Source organism: Anolis carolinensis, chromosome 1 (assembly GCF_035594765.1).
Source record: "Anolis carolinensis isolate JA03-04 chromosome 1, rAnoCar3.1.pri, whole genome shotgun sequence".
Taxonomy (NCBI): Eukaryota; Metazoa; Chordata; class Lepidosauria; order Squamata; family Dactyloidae; genus Anolis; species Anolis carolinensis.
In genome coordinates this window covers 34,043,321-34,062,267 of record NC_085841.1, presented here as the reverse complement: position 1 = coordinate 34,062,267, position 18,947 = coordinate 34,043,321, and the positions used below count along the sequence as shown (strand labels likewise).

Sequence of the window (18,947 nt, the reverse complement as noted above, 5' to 3'; positions counted from 1 at the left end):
TGAACACAGTCTTTCAGAAACTCCATCCCCAGGTTAGGACCCTTAATGACAAGCACCTTTGTCTTATCTAGCTTCATTTTCAGTTTATATTTCTTAATCCAGCCTGTTACCTTCTCCATGCATTCAGTCAGAGGAGACAAGCTTTCCTTAGCTAAAGCTGTTTTTGATTAAGATAGATGAACATTGCTCATTGCATTTTAGGCCATTTTAGAGTACAGTACAACCCCCATATATTTGGGACCAGTATCTGCGGTTTTATTCATGACCCATAAATAGTCTTCTAGGCATTTTCTCTAGATCCTCCAGTGTGATTCTATGGTATTCTTGGGCCAGAGGTCCTCCATTTCAATAGTGTTCACTAATAGCCATGTTTTCACATATCCAAGCAAAATCCAAGAATGTATCCCATGGATACAGGGATCATAGTATACTTGGTGAGAATTATAAGGACCAAGTGATTTGAATGATAGAAAGGGGGAAAACAATGCCGACAGAGATTATGATATCCTTGTATATTCAAAGCACAGATCTGAAACTTTTATATCTGCACTTTTCTTGCAAGGAAGATACAGATGCTTTATTTGGGATAACCAAGTTTATCTCTTTTGACACTTTTCTGATATCTCTTGATCAGTAAGGGCTGGATTAAGTAGTAACACTTTTCTTACATATCTGTTACTCAGCTTATGCTTCAGACCTCTAAAAAAGAGAACACAAGTGTTTAAATCATTTGATTCAAAAAGAACCTTATGTGCAGATTTACCAGTGAAATGAAGCAAAATTCAGGCAAGCACTTTGTGGCATCTTGAAAATCCTGATTTTGTGTTTCTTGCACGTGATGCCTAAATTCGGACCAGCTCACAAATGTTTTCACACAATCCATCCCAAATATATCTATGCCCAAGTATTTGCCTGGGAAACTATGTATACCAACTGTTGGCATTTTAGCAATTAACAACAGAACTTTTGGGAGCTAGTCTGTCTGTAGACTTTTTAAAAACAGCCTTGTTAAATCCATGGTGGTTGCTGCTGACTCTTATGTCAGTGGGGTGATAAATCCAATTTCAGTTTTATTGTGGGCTTTAAATGAACTCTCCAAGATACTTAGCCCAATTCCTAAACACCCTGGACCCTTAAAGTAAGCCAATAACTGGAATAGTTGTACCATCCTAATGACACAGGAGCCACCAATGAACAGTCACATTCATTTGTGGCACACTAAAGTAGAGATAAATAAAGGCAAAGGTGATCTATTGCAGGTTTGTTTGACTCTACCTTTACTGTATTTTTAGGAAATGATAAATAAGAATTTTGTTTCAGCTTATTTTTGATAGGAATGTTCTAAAATCTGTAAATTTCACATTTGCAATGGAAAGAACCTAGATCTGGCAGAGACTTGACAGAGGAATTTATTTAATTGTTTATTTTTATCTTATCCTTCTCCCACCATAGGGACTCAAAGTGGCTAACAGCAAACGACACAATCCAATCTAAATTGAAAACAAAGTAAATGCACACACACACACACACATACACACACACACACACACACACACACAAATTAAATATTTTTGTCACAAAGCATAAAATTAAAACAATTAAAATACAGTTAAAATCATAGTTTAAAACTACACAGCCCCTCAAAATCCAGGGTGATGTAGAACAATGCTGTCTTTTATCCGTAGTAGCAGAACTATTTGGATTTTAAAGGCCCTTTTTGTTTTTATTTTTTAAAAATGTGTGCATTAATCAAATAATAAAACCTTTGTTGTGCTGATCTTCCTGCTAACTACAAATTACACTTTTTCTTTAGGAACTTTTTAAAAATATATTATTTTATTGACTGAATTGATTTCTGAACACAGAGAAGAGCAGTCCTCATCCATTCCTAGGTGGTGTGGATTGCTAAAATCTACTAATACTCACACAACCCAACAGAGCAGATTCTTCACACATTCCTGGACTAGATAATCATTTGGTCCCATCCAGCAGCACTATTCATTATGAATGGAGCATTGGATGCTGTCATAATGGTTTGCAGATCACGACTAGTATCTTGATTGTGAAATTCCCCCTGCCTGGCATCAGTGTTGATCAACAGCATTGCACATGAAAGACCAGCTTAAATTCTCTTCATCTTGGTTTCCTCCCCTGGCTGAAGATGCTGCTTTCATCTCTTTCTGATGTTGCTAAACAAGAAAACAAGTATGGCTCTTCAACAAATCCTTTAAAACATCTCTTGGTGACATTTTAACCTATGTCATGTTCACAGCACAACATCATAAGTAATATTCCAGGAACTATTCTGCTGCCTGTTAAAAAGGATAGGACCCCAGAGATATCTTTAAATATGCCTGTAAAGTGAGAGGTGCCAAGAGAAAGATAATATGGCTGATTATAGTTATTTACCTTACATTTTCATTCGCCTTTAACTGGGTGTAATTTAAGGGCATGAAATCTCTTATTGGAACTGTATTTGCATTAAACAGCTCTAAGCAACCATGAAAGTGCAGAGGCTGAAAAATTGACAGGCTGGGTTTCTGGAATCCCAAAGTAGCATTTTTGTAATAGGCATACAAACAAATCAAATAAACATGTTTTGCTTCAATGATTTAAAGAATATGGTCTTTGGGGTAATTTGTCTTTTTTCCTTTTTCTTTATTCTTATTCAGTCATTCATTCATTTACAGAAAACAGTATCATTTCTAACCTTCTCTATACCTATCTCTGATTTGCAGTTGCTACTTACAATCTGCAGCTATTTCCAAACCAGCTGTTAGCACTGCATAGCGTTGAGTTAGGTTCCCATGAGATTTCAAGGCAGCCTTAAGAAGGGTAAGATTACCTGGGATGGTAATTTTATTCTTCTACATTTTTTCACAATATACTTTTTTAAATAAAAAGTGTGCTTGTTTTGCTGTTTAATTAGAAGAAGCGAAAAGGTAAAAAAAAGTAAAGGTTTCCCCTGACGTTAAGTCTAATCATATCTGACTCTGGGGGTTGGTGCTCATCTCCATTTCTAAGCTGAAGAGCCAGCATTGTGCATAGACACCACCAAGGTCATGTGGCCGGCATGACTGCATGGAATGCTGTTACCTTCCCGCTGAAGCGGTACCTATTGATCTACTCACATTTGCATGTTTTCGAACTGCTAGGTTGGCAGAAGCTGGAGCTAACAGCGGGCGCTCACTCCGCTCCTCGGGTTTGAACCTGGGACCTTTTGGTCTGCAAGTTCAGCAGCTCAGCGCTTTAACACACTGAGCCACTGGAGGCTCCTTAGAAGAAGCTACATTCAGAAAATCAGCAGAAAGTTTACGTGCCTTGTGTTGAATCTATTTATTTTTTCATTCAGATTCTTTAATGTGTTATTTGTATTTTATAGAGAAAACAAAATATAAGCCTGAGGATTCATGTACAAGTCCATGCGCTTTGGGGAAAAGTTAGCTTTTTACTGCAAAGTATCTCAATTCCTTTGAGATTATAGAAACATAATTCCATAAAGTGATCTCTCTATATATTCCCCATGCATACTATCTACTGAGGGCTTAGCCCTTCATCCACTTTTGGTTTCATTGGACTGAGGGATGTGTAGCCCAATGGCATGGAAAATTGCTTAAGGATTGCATCAGTGAACTCAGAGGCTTAGGTATTATGAGATGGCAACCTTTATCATGTAGAAGACTGGCCTGCCAATTAGTTAAGAGCAAAAGAAAGTTGATTTTTGCATTAATGTAAATACTGGCAGTGCTTGATTTACTATATGCTGTATTTTGCATAGGACCTGAGATTTTGTGGGATCCAAAACCTGGACTTTGATACTTGTAAGCCATTTAAATATATCTCTGGGTGCCAGCGGGACAAGCTCTTGCTTGAAAGGAGCTCTGTCATGGGGAAAGGAAAACATGTACTTCTTGGAATATTTGGCATAAATCTGACAATAGTAGTATACCTACTAGTATGAAGCATTCAAAACAAGGCATCTTGATGCAAGGCAGGCATTTTGGGATCTACTGGCATCAAAGTAAAGAACACCTAAAGCCTTAGGTGGATCTGTAATTGGCTAAGCGTACGAACCCAAAGGGTGCTCACCAATGCGTCGTCTTCATCATGGAAAGAAGTGACAAGTGGAGTGCCGCAGGGCTCCGTCCTGGGCCCGGTTCTGTTCAACATCTTTATTAACGACTTAGACGAAGGGTTAGAAGGCACGATCATCAAGTTTGCAGATGACACCAAACTCGGAGGGATAGCTAACACTCCAGAAGACAGGAGCAGAATTCAAAATGATCTTGACAGACTAGAGAGATGGGCCGAAACTAACAAAATGAAGTTCAACAGGGACAAATGCAAGATACTTCACTTCGGCAGAAAAAATGGAAATCAAAGATACAGAATGGGGGACGCCTGGCTTGACAGCAGTGTGTGCGAAAAAGATCTTGGAGTCCTCGTGGACAACAAGTTAAACATGAGCCTACAATGTGATGCGGCAGCTAAAAAAGCCAATGGGATTTTGGCCTGCATCAATAGGGGAATAACGTCTAGATCCAGGGAAGTCATGCTCCCCCTCTATTCTGCCTTGGTCAGACCACACCTGGAATACTGTGTCCAGTTTTGGGCACCGCAGATGAAGGGAGATGCTGACAAGCTGGAAAGCGTCCAGAGGAGGGCAACTAAAATGATTAAGGGTCTGGAGAACAAGCCCTATGAGGAGAGGCTTAAAGAGCTGGGCATGTTTAGCCTGCAGAAGAGAAGGCTGAGAGGAGACATGATAGCCATGTACAAATATGTGAGGGGAAGTCATAGGGAGGAGGGAGCAAGCTTATTTTCTGCTGCCCTGCAGACTAGGACACGGAACAATGGCTTCAAACTACAGGAAAGGAGATTCCACCTGAACATCAGGAAGAACTTCCTCACTGTGAGGGCTGTTCGGCAGTGGAACTCTCTCCCCCGGGCCGTGGTGGAGGCTCCTTCTTTGGAGGCTTTTAAGCAGAGGCTGGATGGCCATCTGTCGGGGGTGCTTTGAATGCGATTTCCTGCTTCTTAGCGGGGGGTTGGACTAGATGGCCCTTGAGGTCTCTTCCAACTCTACTATTCTATGATTCTATGATTCTATGATTTCAACCAAACCTGGCTAGAATTGGTTTAATTATGATTTCACATCGATGAAGATGCCCACCCTATAAACTTCCTGCATTCGCTCATGTGAACACCAGTTTACCACTTCATTTAGAGGTCTTTGCATAAGTAAGACATTTATTATTTGAGTACATTCATACAAAATGATATTCACACATATCATACGAAAGCTGACTGGCACAACCTGAGGATTACAACCAGATACAGTGAAGACATCTGCCCTTATGCTTTGCTACTCTGCTGCTGAGTGCACATGTTCAGTGTGGAACACATCTCACCATGTTAAAACAGTGGATGTGAGTCTTAATGAGACATGCCGCATTATCACAGAATGCCTACGCCCTACACCACTGGAGAAATTATACTGTTTAGTCGGCATTGCACCACCTGACATCCACCGGGAAGTAGCAGCCAGCAATTAAAAGATCAAGGCAGTGACATCTCCAGCCCATCCACTGTTCAGATATCAGCCAGCATGCCAATGACTTAAATCAAGAAATAGTTTCTAAGATCTACAGAGATACTCACAGGTATGCTTCAGCAAGCGAGAGTCCAAAAGTGGCAGGCTAAAACCCAGAACTTTAATCCATGGCTGATACCAAATGAGAGACTCCCACCTGGGCACACAGAGGACTGGGTGACTTGGAAGCTGCTGAACAGGCTGCGCTCTGGCACCACAAGGTGCAGAGCCAACTTAAAAAATGGGGCCACAAAGTGGACTCCAAAACATGTGAGTGTGGAGATGAGCAAACCACAGACCACCAGTCTACGCACTGCCACATGCACAAAGGAGGACCTCCTTATAGCAACATCAGAGGCACTCCAAGTGGCCAGCTACTGGTCAAAGGACATTTAGTATAATGCGAAGTTTTTAACTTTGTGTTTTAAATACATTACAACTGTACCCTTGTTTTGCTTCTGATATGATAAATAAAAGTCATTCCTTTAAGGGTGGGGGGGGGTACTGCCTCTCTGTATCTGGAAAGGTAGTTGGTTAGGAAAGGTAGTGTGGCCTTCTTGCGGTGGGAGGGGATGAATTTACAAATAACTGACCTACTTTCATTGATTTACAGTCTGATTTGTGAATGTTCCATTCTATTTCATTGTTATAACTATAGCCTCCAGACTGATAGATACCTAAATCCTCCTTTCAAAACAAATCTTCACTTTCTTTGAAAAAACTCTCCTGAGATTCTCATCCAAAGCATTCTTTCCTAAAGAAAATTCCATTGAAATGGATAGGAGTTACTTCAAAATGCATTCATGCTTCGTCATTTTTCAAAACATAGCTTTAAGCTAGGAAAATCACGGAAGGTTGTTGAAAATACAATCTCATGCTATCCTATTTTCTAGCTGCCTTGATGCCAAAAATAACAATTTTAGCAGGCAGTCTTTTACATGTTACATAATATTAGCACCATATTCTGAACCACTTCAGCCCAACCTTTTAGCTCCTACTCCTCCTTTGCAAACAATACATTTTAATTAAGGTTTGTAGTAATATTTTCATCTTCCAAAGGTGAACTTGACTTAAAAATGTCCCAGATGATACTAGTTTAAAGACTACTTGAGCTCCTGGTTTAAGAAAAGTTCCTGTATTTTGTTTTCTTGTTGCTAAAAAAAAGTGTTCCTTGTGTTTTGAGTGGTTCATACATACCAGAGGCACCAGTGTGAATTTGTAATGCATATGGGTGAGCAATATAAGAGCCTGTTTAAGTGGGAAAATTAATGATGAAGAAAGACAAGTATTTTAAGCAGAGAAACATCTGACTTATGTACTATTTAAGAAATAAAAAAGAAAACCCAAATCAATTAATATAATATTGTGTGTCTGCACAAGCCCACAGCAAGATTATAAATTGTGTAATGTTGCTGTGGGCCGTTAAGTCATTTCTGACCTCTGGTGATTCTAAGGCATACCTTTCACAAGGTTTTTCTTTCCAAGGTTTTGTTCAGAAGAGCATTGCATTGCCATCCCCTTGGCTGAAAGTGTATGACTTGCTCAAGGTCACTGTGTGAGTTTTATGGCCATTAAGGTTTTGAACCCTAGTCTCCAGAACCATAGTTCAGTGCTCAAACTACTATAACGTAAAATCAACAAGATCCTGCTCAGAATGACAGCTTTCTTTCAGACTCACGATCACTGCATGAGCTCTGTGTTCACACCCATCCCATCTGCTCACCCCATATTACGTATTAGATTCAGATAGCTTCCCTATCAAACTTGTGTGGTCACCTTGAGATTACGAAAACCTCTAAGTCTCTTGATGAGTATGAACAGTAGTGTTTGCTGTTAGGATAAAATAAGGGTAATTGTGTGAAATCATGTACATACAACATCTTCAACTCCAGGAATTATATGGAATACGATGAGTTCAAATATATATAGTTGGGGAAAAATATGCATTCAGTAAGGAATCTAATGCTTTCCAATGGCATTTTAGACTCAAAAGATACATAAGCACGTACATAGGATACATCCCTCTCTCTTTTGCTGTCGCTCTCACATACACATACACAGAAACATACAGAAACATAATACAGTATATAATATTTCACACACATGTACCCTTCTTTTCTCATTTCACAAACACTTCCATTATACAAATGTGAGTACACATATGCTAACTCTCTCTAAGTATGTGTGTCATTCATATACAAATACACTCTGCTCAAATACATGCAAACATTTATCCTTCCTCTCACACAAATACACACACACACACACACACAAACCACTGTTTTCGTACACACTCCTCCTTATCAAAAGGAACATGTCATTTTTCCTATAAAGTAAATGGCACTATATAGTCTTGCAAACACTAAACTTGTTGGTTCTTTCCATTTCATATTTGTAATATTGAACTCTTAAAAGGATATTAAATTGTATATGAAATTATTTGAATGTTCAGAATCATTCACAGACACACAAAACGATATTTGCTCTCCGTGAAAGCTGTAGCATTAAAGATCTAGTCGGGGATAGTCATACATGCTCCTCCAGGGGTTTTGAGTCCTGAGCCCCCCCCCCCCCCCCCCGGAAGATAGGGCAGGATAAAAATAAAGATGATGATGATGATGGTGATTATTATTATTATTATTATTATTATTATTATTATTATTATTGTATTATTATTAACACAACGACACAGTATGACACAGCAAACAAGATAGACATGCTGGATTTCGTATCACAAAATCACAAGTTGAACACTTCTCAAGTGTCTAGGACTGTGTGATGTATTTTCAGATGATGCGTACAGATCCCAGGAAGGTGGCCTTTTGCAGTTGGTAGATCGTAATTTTGTCAATGTTTATTGTTTCCAAATGCCGGCTGAGATCTTTTGGCACGCACCCAGTGTGCCGATCACCACCGGGACCACCTGTACTGGTTTCTGCCAGATTCTTTGAAGTTCGATCTTGAGGTCCTGATAGCGGCTGAGTTTTTCCTGTTGTTTTTCATCAATCCGACTGCCACTTGATATGGCGACATCAATAATCCAAACCTTTTCCTTTTCCACAACTGTGATGTCTGGTGTGTTGTGTTCCAGAACTTTGTCAGTCTAGATTTGGAAGTCCCACAGTATCTTTGCGTGTTCATTTTCCAATACTTTTGCAGGTTAGTGATCCCACCAGTTCTTTACTGCTGGGAGGTGGTACTTGAGGCACAAGTTCCAATGAATCATTTGGATTTCAGTTTCTGTTTTACCATACAGCTTAAGGTCATCCATGTACATCAGATGTGAAATTTTGTGAGATTTCTTAGATGTTTGAAAGCCGTGGTTTGTTTTTTGTAAGATTGTTAACAGAGGGATCATGGCAATAATGAAAAGCAGAGGGGACAATGAGTCTTCCTGGAAAATTCCTCTTCTGATGTTGACAAGTCCATAGCTTTCATTTCCAATAAACAGTTCAGTTTTCCAGTGCTCCATCATGTTTTCAATAAAATCACCAATGTTTTTACAAATCCTGATGGAGTCCAGGCACTTGATGATCCAGCTGTGTGGGAGTGAGCCAAAGGCCTTTTTGTAGTCAATCCACGTCATGTGAAGATTAGCTTTTCGGCTTTTACAGTTCCCCAGAATCATTTTGTCAATTAATAGCTAGTCTTTTGTGCCCCTGCTTTTCCGTTTGTTGCCTTTCTGTTCATCTGGTAAGATGTTTTTTTCTTCAAGATAGTCTTGAATTCTGTCAGCTATGATGCCAGTCAGTAACTTAAACATAGTGGGGAGACACGTTATTGACCTGTAGTTTCCTGGTGCTGCTCCTTTTGCTGGATCCTTTTGTTTCAGGTATGTACTTCCAGTTGTTAGCCATTCACTGATACTTCCTTTCTGCAGCATCTCATTGAATTGTTGGGCCATTTTTCCATGTAAACGAATCAGATATTTGAGCCAAAATCCATGAAGTTGATCACTACCAGGTGATGTCCTGTTCTTGACTTTTTGCACTTGTTTGCATATCATTTCAGTTGTTATTTCCATCTGTTCCATTTTGTTATGTGAGAATTTTCCTTCAAACTCCTTTATCCACCCAATGTTTTTGTTGTAATTCTTATTATTTCCCCAAAGCTCTTTCCAGAACTTCGTTGTTGCAGTTTTCTCTGGCTTTATGGTTACTGTGTATGTTCTTTGGTTCACACTATGGTAGAACCGTCTTTAGTCTGATTGAAACAGTTGATTTTGTCTGTACTGGATGATTCTGGCTTCATATCTTTCAATTTTTCTAGCTGTTGCTGTAATTTGTTCTTTCACGATTTCCAAAGCTTCTTCAAATTTTCTGGTGTTCAGCCAGTACTTTCTGATCAGGTATTGCTTGATTTTGTCATTCTTCAGTTTGTTCTCTTTCATATCTTTCAGGTTACTTGCATCTGATCTAAGTTTTTTGATTTTCAACTCTAGCCTGACCTTCCACTTTGGTTTTCCAGTCGATTTTCTTTAGGGCTACCTTGGTTGTAGGAGCCCAAGCTCTTCTGTTACTATCAGAAGAGGCTGTGGCACAGACGGGAGAGCAAGCCAGTGCAATTAACTGCGATGAATCACTGACCAGGAGGTCATAAGTTCGAGGCCCGCTCGAAGCTATGTTGTTGTTTGTCTTTGTCCTATGTTAAAAGGCATTGAATGTTTGCCTAATATGTGTAATGTGATCCGCCCTGAGTCCCCTTCGGGGTGAGAAGGGCGGAATATAAATGCTGTAAATAAATAAATAAATAAATAAATATCACTGCTGCACTGTAGGAATACTGGTTTGTTTGTTCAATTGATGTTATTTGGACAGTGGAGAATACTATATTTACATCTTTCATGAGAGGCGGCAGGTGTCTCTTGGGCACTGTTTTTAGAGTTGGGAGCCGAATTCTTACTGCATTTGCTGCAGCATGAGCCATGATTTTATCCTTGAGCTCTTGTCTTGCTGTCAAGGTTCCTGGTGGTTCAACAGGTGTTTCAAATGCTGGTTCTTCAAATTCTTGCAAAAGCTCCACACTTTCTTCTGGTTCAATCTGTTCCACCATTCCAAGTGTTGCTTGAGTATTATTATTATTATTTGAACTTGGACTTGGTGGATGGAGAGCTAATCCACAATTTACAATGAAGGATCTCAAGGCCATACTGCCCATTGCACAATTGTTTGTGCATGTCTGGGATCCAACTCAACTATTAATGCAGTGCTAAAAGTGCATAGAATATTTGCCAATATATACTATTCATTTTGTTGTGGTGTGTTGACTTGTCTAGAATGCTAATTGCTAGATGGTGCTAGAGACTAAAACAATTATCTGAAAAGCCAAATCGGAATGATAGCATGTCTCTGAAAACATTTTTAAAAAGACTTTTTTAATTAATAGAGATTTTGTTTCCAGGCTAAAAAAGACTAAAAATAAACAGCTGTATAGTACTTCATTAAGCTGCCTGCTTGGAGTGATTTTTCCCATTGATTACTCTCAGGGCTAATGCTGGTTCATTCCTCATTTCATTGCTAATTAACATCAGCTCTGCTCCTGACCACTTGACCGCATTCTATGAACATGTGCTGGTTTGGCAAGTAGTAGCTACAGTTCCTTATTACCAAATTGAGAAGTCTAAATAAATAGAATCCAATAGGTATCAAGCATGTATTTTTCTGCTTCTCAGGAAAGTTTTAAGGCATTTTTAATCGCCTTTTACAAAGTTTTATCATAAGTGTGACTGAATGCACAACCAATAGTCCCAGTACAATAGTTCTCTGCTGGTAATTGGGTTTTCAGCAGTCCTGCATAATCTCCCCACATGGTATTTGAAATCAAAAGAAATATGTGTGTTCGTGTATGTGAATGCTCAGTAAAAAACATAGTGCATATGTGGTTTTGGGCAAAGTACTTTTGGAATACTACCATTAGATGAAATGAAGTATAATGGAAACTCCTATATGAAACAACAAAGTCATCTCAACTTGTGTCAATGTAACCCAGCACTGGGCAGAATTATGGTTAACAATGGAATAAGTCAAGCCTTATCACGAGACAGTGCCATCTAGTGCACACTACAGTGGGTGTGTGTAGTTTTTCAGGTCTTCCGGTACTTTTGCCTTTAATGTACTAAACTAAAGAGCAGACAGTTATAATACAAAAGGAGCAGGCAGGTGTACAAATTTCACTCCATTCAGGATGGAAGGTATACTCTTCTGTGGGAGTAGCAGACATTTCAGTAGTTATTCAGGTTGTCCACCCAAAGAATGAGAATCTATGGCTTTCTGCCAATACCTGGAGCATGTGAGAACATTTTTACAGCCCACCAAACTGTTCAAACTATGCTCTTGTGATTCCACATGGGATGAGATGATTGCTTTCTTTTGGATAATTTGGGTGAACATGCTGCTAGCAACTCAGATGTTTAAAAAGACACCAACTGCATTCCACACTTTGTTAATGAATAGATTGTGTGGCAAAGGCAAGAGGTTAAGGGGCAGACAACCTTTGTTATTGTTCTACAGCATGGAAGAACTATTATATCTAGAAGAATCAAAGGAGATCGCAATGCAAACAATATCTGGAATTAGGTGAGCTATTTACTTGAAGTAACATCTTCTGACCCACCCCACAAACCATCTTAAAGAGCTAACCACCTGACTGGGAAAAGGAGGTTCATTCAGTTGTCAGTTGGGGAACAAGGAAGATGGCATTTCCATTCTTATTCTCAGTAGGAGCAAGGCTATGATAAGGAATTGTGACAAATGTTCTTGCTTCTGATGGTCACAGGCTCACACATTGGCAAGAAAGGGGGGGAACATTTCCTCCCTTTATGTTGCTTGCCAAATGAATGGAACTTCTTGGCCTGAGCTGGTGACTGAATCTTAGGGTGGCCTGAGAGCTGCTAGCAGTTGGACATTGGATCAATTCAATACAGAGCAGGTAGGAATCCACAACTCTAGTTTCTGTATTCATAACTGTACTGCTGAATACCAGCTAATGTAATTGTACCACCCATAGCTTTAATAATAATATAATAATAATAACTTTATTTTTATATCCCGCCCCATCTCCCCGAAGGGACTCAGAGCGGCTTACATGGGGCCATGCCCGACAACAATTACGATAACAGCAATAAAACAATAAAACAAGGTCAGTAATAAAACAATGTCATATCAATAAAAACATAACATCAATGAACAGTTATAAAAGTCAGCACATGGCATAAAATGGTTAAAAACAGGGCTAAAAACTCGGAGCTGGGCCTAGAGGAAAAACTTCAGCATGGTAGAGGTAGTTACACAATTTAAAATCAATAAAGTGCTAAATAATCGTGGCCAGGCAACCCAATATCACATGAGCTTTGTTTCATCGTTTTCTTTTTCTATTTTTAAACCACTATTATAGAGATGTGCATGAAATTTTTCAACAGGCAACACGATATTGAAAGCGGCATAGTCATCGTGCTGGCTTTTGTGTTCAGCCACATGGCCTCCATGCCTGCAATTCACTTTTTTCATGCGTCAGAGAAGGAGGTGGGGAGAAGATGATCCTTGTCCTCCATGTGTGGTGATTTTCACCCCTCTAACCCTAAATCTGAGTGAAGGGTGAGCCTCTGAAACCCTCCCATTGCCGCCAATGGCACGGAAATTTTCGGTTTTTTCCTTAGCAAGACGAAAATTCTGTTCGTATTGGCACCCCATTTTTGTTAGCAGAAACAAATACAAAAATGAGATGACACGAATGAAACTACACAAAATGAACAGAATTCCATACAAATACACAACACTGCAATATTCATTTTAACAAAACTAGCCTGGTATCCAAGATGCTTGTCAAATAATAAGGTAAAATGAAAAAAGTAAGATAACATCAAAAGGAAAACCCATAGGCATAGTGGTAAAATTTTACTATGGTTGAAGACTAGCACAGATTTAGCAGCATAAAAAAGAGCAGAGTAGGCTATGCATAAACTAGATTTAAAACTTTAAAATATGTGTGAAAATATATGGTATAACCTGGCTCCAGAATGATAGTAACAACAGCAGAAGTTGAACTTGAATGAGATATATGCTCTGAGGAACAGACACCACCCAAGGAAATCCTCCTTGCTTTCTCTAATGCAATGAGCCTCCACTTTTAAGGAACCCAGAGAAGAACTCATGAATGAAATATGGTCTTCTTCATTCTACAGTGATTATTATAATTTGAAATGTGAAAAAAATCATGATATGTAAAATATTTAAACAAGAAACATTTCTAGAAATGTTTTATCTTGAAAACCTAACTAATAGTATCTATGCTATATAATCATGTATACATTTAGACATTTTAGTCAAATAAGCAACCCCAAAAACTGGGCCAACTTAGTTACGGCTCAGTCTGAGTACTGGACCTTAACTATTATATGCAATAGCAAATCGTGAGTTTAGTCTATCCTGGGAGATCCTATCATAAAAGAAGCAACAACCGTCTCTACTCTTGCTCTGCTGGGAGCTACTTCTGGCTTTTTGAATGCCTGGCTGCCCCTCTCAAATGGAATTGGTGTTTTCCCCCTCTGCAAAATCACTCTCATCATATAAAAATCCCTAATTTTGGACCCAAATCCTGCTTTCTATTTTACATTAGGATGATTTATTCATAAGTATATGCAGTAATAAAAAGTATACCCATCCGTTGTCTGATCAGTTCAGACATTCTGTTCATAACTGGAATGTAAGGTGTTGAACGCTGTATATGTCAGCCATCTATCAAAGAAAATTATAGTGGAATGAGGAGAACTTGAGATGCTTTCTGAAAGTGAACGATTTCAAAATGTTGCACATGGAGTTGCTGCATTCTGGAGACCTATAAGCTGTGAGGACTGTGTTGTTCTGTACACAGAGTCCAGCTATTTTTATGGTGCATTTGAGATTTAGTACCAGAGTTGTGCATGGCGATAGACTGGGAGCAGTGACATTTTATAAGAAGTTAGTTGCATATCCCTCTGAACTGGCTTAATCAACAGTACAGCCACATTATTTTGGCCCAGTTGAAGTTCCTGAACGTTTTTCAAAGACACCCCCATATAGGATATAATAAAGGCATTCATCATCTTGGAATAAATTGGAGAAAAGAACACATTGGTGAGAAGAAAAAGAACAGGAAGTATTAAATTGCATAAAACACTTTTCCTAAGGAAGTGGAATATAGATAAAATCAAAGGAGTGAAATACTAGAATTGGCATGGCCATATTATGAGTGGAAGATCCTGACAAATTTAATGGAATAAGTTTGCTTCTGTTCTAGGTGAAAAGGTCATTTTTTCCATAAAACTCAGATGAATGGGCATTGTGGAACTGTCTACTAAACTTGGCATAACACAAATAACATTATTGTATAGCCTTGGGTCAATTCCAGATCACAGCATTTTGTTTTAATTGAATTGAGTATTGCATTTCAATTTGTGAAAGTTATTTTTTTCTGTGTTGTTCTTACATCTGGAAGCATTCATATCTCTGGACTAATCACAAAGCCAGCCTTATACAAATCTATCAGTTGGGAACATTTATTGGAGAGCAAGCATGCCTGAATGATAATCCTCTTTTGCCTGCTCTGGAGAGGAATCCTTTGCTGCCTTGTTCATTGGTTAGATTTCTACAAACAATCTATCATTCCAGTTCATTCAGTGGGCTTGGGGCCCAATTCTACAAATGCACAAATAATTTCATTCATGAAGTCAATGGGGGAAAAACATATTATTTACTTCCCTGGCTTTGAGAGAGGGCCAAAGTCAATAGGGAGAGTCATGCGAATAAAGTTGATCAAATGAATAAATACTGGCAGAAATGGACCATATTCTAGTAATCACTGGTCTGTCTACTACTGGATTTGTTTTTGAGTACCTTTGTGAGATCATTGAGCATATAAGCTCTTGCTCTACAAGACAAAGAGAGAGACTGCAGTGTGCCTAGGATACTCATGTTGCTTTGGTAAATTTCACAAGCATCTGACTTATTATAAAAAAATACATTTAAAAAACAGCCTCCCTTTTCATTTTGTTTGATTGCTGGCTCTATGACTAGGGCCATGTCTATACCAGCTGCTTAATCCAGGGCAAGTCAATAACATTATGTGGCCACACTCACTGGATTGAAGCTTCAGCCAGGAAGAGACTCCATCATCCCCACTGGGCTGTCCTTTTGTCCTTTGTATTGCTGTTGTTTCTCTCAATTTGCCACAGAACTCCTTGTGAATGCCTAGTCATAATGGTACAACAACAACAACAAAACTTTACCAGAACAGACGTTAGTAAAAATAGTTTATTAGTTCACAACCAAAAGGAGCCCAAAACCAAACTCAAAAGGCTCAGACCACTTAATCTTCAGGGTGAAACACAGAATTCCCAGCAAACAACACAAAACCCCAGACCCTGGAAAATAACCCGGATTAAACCGGAGTATAATCCGGTTTAAAAACAAACTTTGTAAAACAACAAAGAAGGAACTCCAATTCCCAGCAGGACGTCAGCAGGCAGGAATTGACGACCAGCAGGGGCCCGAAGACGTCTGTCGAAGTCACCCAAACACAATGTCGATGTCGTTGAGTCCAATCCGGGTCAGAGAAGGAGAGGTCAGCAATATGAAATCCAGTCCAGATCAGAGAAGGAGAAGTCAGCAATACGAAATCCATTCCAGGTCATACACAGAGCCAAAGCGTAGAATGCAGCACGGCAAGTTCACAGAAGTCTTCCCAAAGTACGTCTTCCCAAACAGCTCACATGGACACAAAAACACCCAACAACACTTTGCCGACTGCAACGGTGATCCATTTCCCAAACCCACTTTTATTCACAAATCATCCTCAGAACTAGAATCAGGCAACACCCTGCTAGCAGCTGCAGCCTGTTGCCTCAATTTCTCCTCAGAGCTAGAATCAGACAACGCCCCACCAGACCTCCTTTCAGCTGAAGCTCCTTGCCAATCCCTCCACCCAGTCCATCTTTTATCCAAACCCATAATTCCCCAAGACCCAGCTGGATCCCCACTGTGCCAACCCTCAAACGTGTCGCTACTTGTGGGTTCTCTAAAGATGTCCTGGATCTCTCGCCCCTTAGTCCAGTCCATTACCTCATCCTCTGAACTTGTCATCCCATCCTCCTGATTCTCAACCCCATCATCCCCCTCAAAGCCCTCAAATGAGTCATCATCAGTAGGCTCCATAAGTATTTCCCGTATCCGCTTCCTTTGTTGCTCCTCATCGGAGTCTTGCTCACAAGTAGTCTTTCTTCCTCTTCTAGTGCACCTAGTAGAATCATTACTCAAAGACTCCATCACAACAAAAGCACAGTTTTTGCATTTGCAATGGAAATATGAAGGGCATGAGGCAATTCACTTAATAAAAACACAAGTAAACTTATCAAAATGAATGAGTCTACTCTTTATTTGCTGGTATTGTATACATAATATCTTTTTTTCTCTATATAGTTTTAGGGAGACCTGGTCCTGATTGGAACCAATGCAAGTATTTTTGTAGTAGAGACTTTCAAGTTCAAGAAATCTCACATTTATTAAAATGCAAAATTCAGGAACATGGTAGTAAAAAATGTCACTTTAAGATAGACTTTAATTCCAGCTGTATCCCATTGTAAGGAAGGACTAAAGGGAAAAAGGACACCAGTATCACCTATTAGTTCGAGGGGATTTTTTTGCTTATCTTGTTAAGCAAGCTTCAGTAGCATCTTGTTACACTACAGGGTAGACTTTGGTGAGTACAGTATGATTAATGGCTTTTGGAAAGCTCTAGGTGGCCACCCAAAGGAGAAGAATAGTGTAGTTGTGCTATTACATGCCAGCAGCACCGTGTTAAGCTTAGTTTTCACCTTAGAAAAAAGATTTTCTGTTAAGGTTCTGGAGAAAAATAAGTTTCATTAGTTAAGCATTGACTCAAAAGAAGGAGAAAGCACACAACAGCGCAACAGGATTGACTGTAATAAGCCTCTTCTTTTTCGTTGAAAATCCATTAGTTTCTGAGCTATTAAGCGATGAAAGGGATTAAGAAAATAAAAGAAAATAAGCAGGACTGTCTTCGTAAATCTAATAAAGATGATAACAGTGGACTATTTTGTCAAATTTGCATGTGAATTTATAACAGCCTAATCCAACAGCAAACACAGTTGTACAGTGAAAGGGCAGATTTGTACTGTTCTTATCAGGGGATAAAAATTCAGTACAATCTTTGGCAAAGAAACATTGTTTTCCTTATGGGCTCCCATATGTTTTGTCACGAAATCCATATTTGTAGCCTCAGCACCCATATGTTTAGTTTTCCAAATTTGTTTCCTCTGCCTACAACAGGAAAAAAATGTTTCCTCAGCTTTGCTCTCTCCTTAGAATGCAATTACAAATTATTATATGTAATGCCAGCAATCCTAATACTACAAGATATTTCATTCTATCAATGTTTCTTCAGAATTATCATAATAGGCTAGTAAAAAAATGCCTTTCTGTGAGCCAGTTGTAAATCTGAGGTTCAGCAAGTGACATCTTTGGTGCTGTTGCAACAATGGTGTTCTTCTTTCCCATCCACAGCAGAGCTGATGACTGCTGCCAGTTGTGCAAAAGATTTATCTGCCAACAGACCATTATGATTTGTCAGTGCAAGGGGAAGCAGTTGTGCAATCCTACACTGACTTACCCTGTATGGAACATAGGAAGCTCCTTCATACCAGCCCAGAACCCATAAGTAAGTATTGTTCAGCAGTTCTGTTTACTAGCAAGAGCTGGAAAAACCCAAGTTAGAAATTATTAATGCAAGTATTAAACATGGTTCCTTCTTTAAGCAACCCACATGCTCTGCCTTTTTGCAGTCTTTCTGTGATGTCAGTTTTAAGGGAAACAGGCCAATTGAAGAGCATTGAATAGCCAGAGACTATGAGAAATGTTCTGCAGCATTAGACAGCCTGATAGAAGCTCATTGGAATTATGTCCAATCTTACAGGAAAAAATACTTTAAAATATAGAGCAAGATTTTCTCATGAGATTTTACCTGTACTTCCAGGATCCAGAATTGTGGCTAGAAGATTGTTGGAGCTCTAATCCAAAAAAGTAAATTTTTCAAATTTAGGTTGTGTTTCTCATATGAGTGATGACTGGCACTATACAAGTCAGTGAACCCTATACCACAAGATCGGTTCAGCAGCTTGACTAGTTCCATTCAAAGTGAGACTAATTGTATTTACTGACCCATTGATATGGAAGTCACAGACCCCACTGTTTTCCTAGGTATAACTCATTTACATTACCTAGTTATAATTCTCACAGTAGCATACTTTGAAGGCATGGCACTATTATTATCTTTTGTATTAGAGATATGTGGTGCTGAGACTGAG

The 18,947-nt window shown here is 39.1% G+C and overlaps 1 protein-coding gene across 5 annotated transcripts in view; it reads left to right on the top strand.

Annotated features, from left to right (window-relative positions):
- esrrg (estrogen related receptor gamma) overlaps positions 1–18,947 on the top strand; it is a 509,706-nt gene that overhangs the window by 164,983 nt on the left and 325,776 nt on the right. For 3 of the 5 annotated variants that reach the window (XM_062972154.1, XM_062972129.1, XM_062972137.1), the window contains one exon: positions 18,148–18,301. The exons of the other annotated variants lie outside the window; for them this stretch is intronic. The gene's annotated coding sequence lies outside the window, so the exon portion shown is untranslated. The remainder of the gene's footprint in view (positions 1–18,147; positions 18,302–18,947) is intronic. 5 annotated transcript variants of the gene reach the window in all.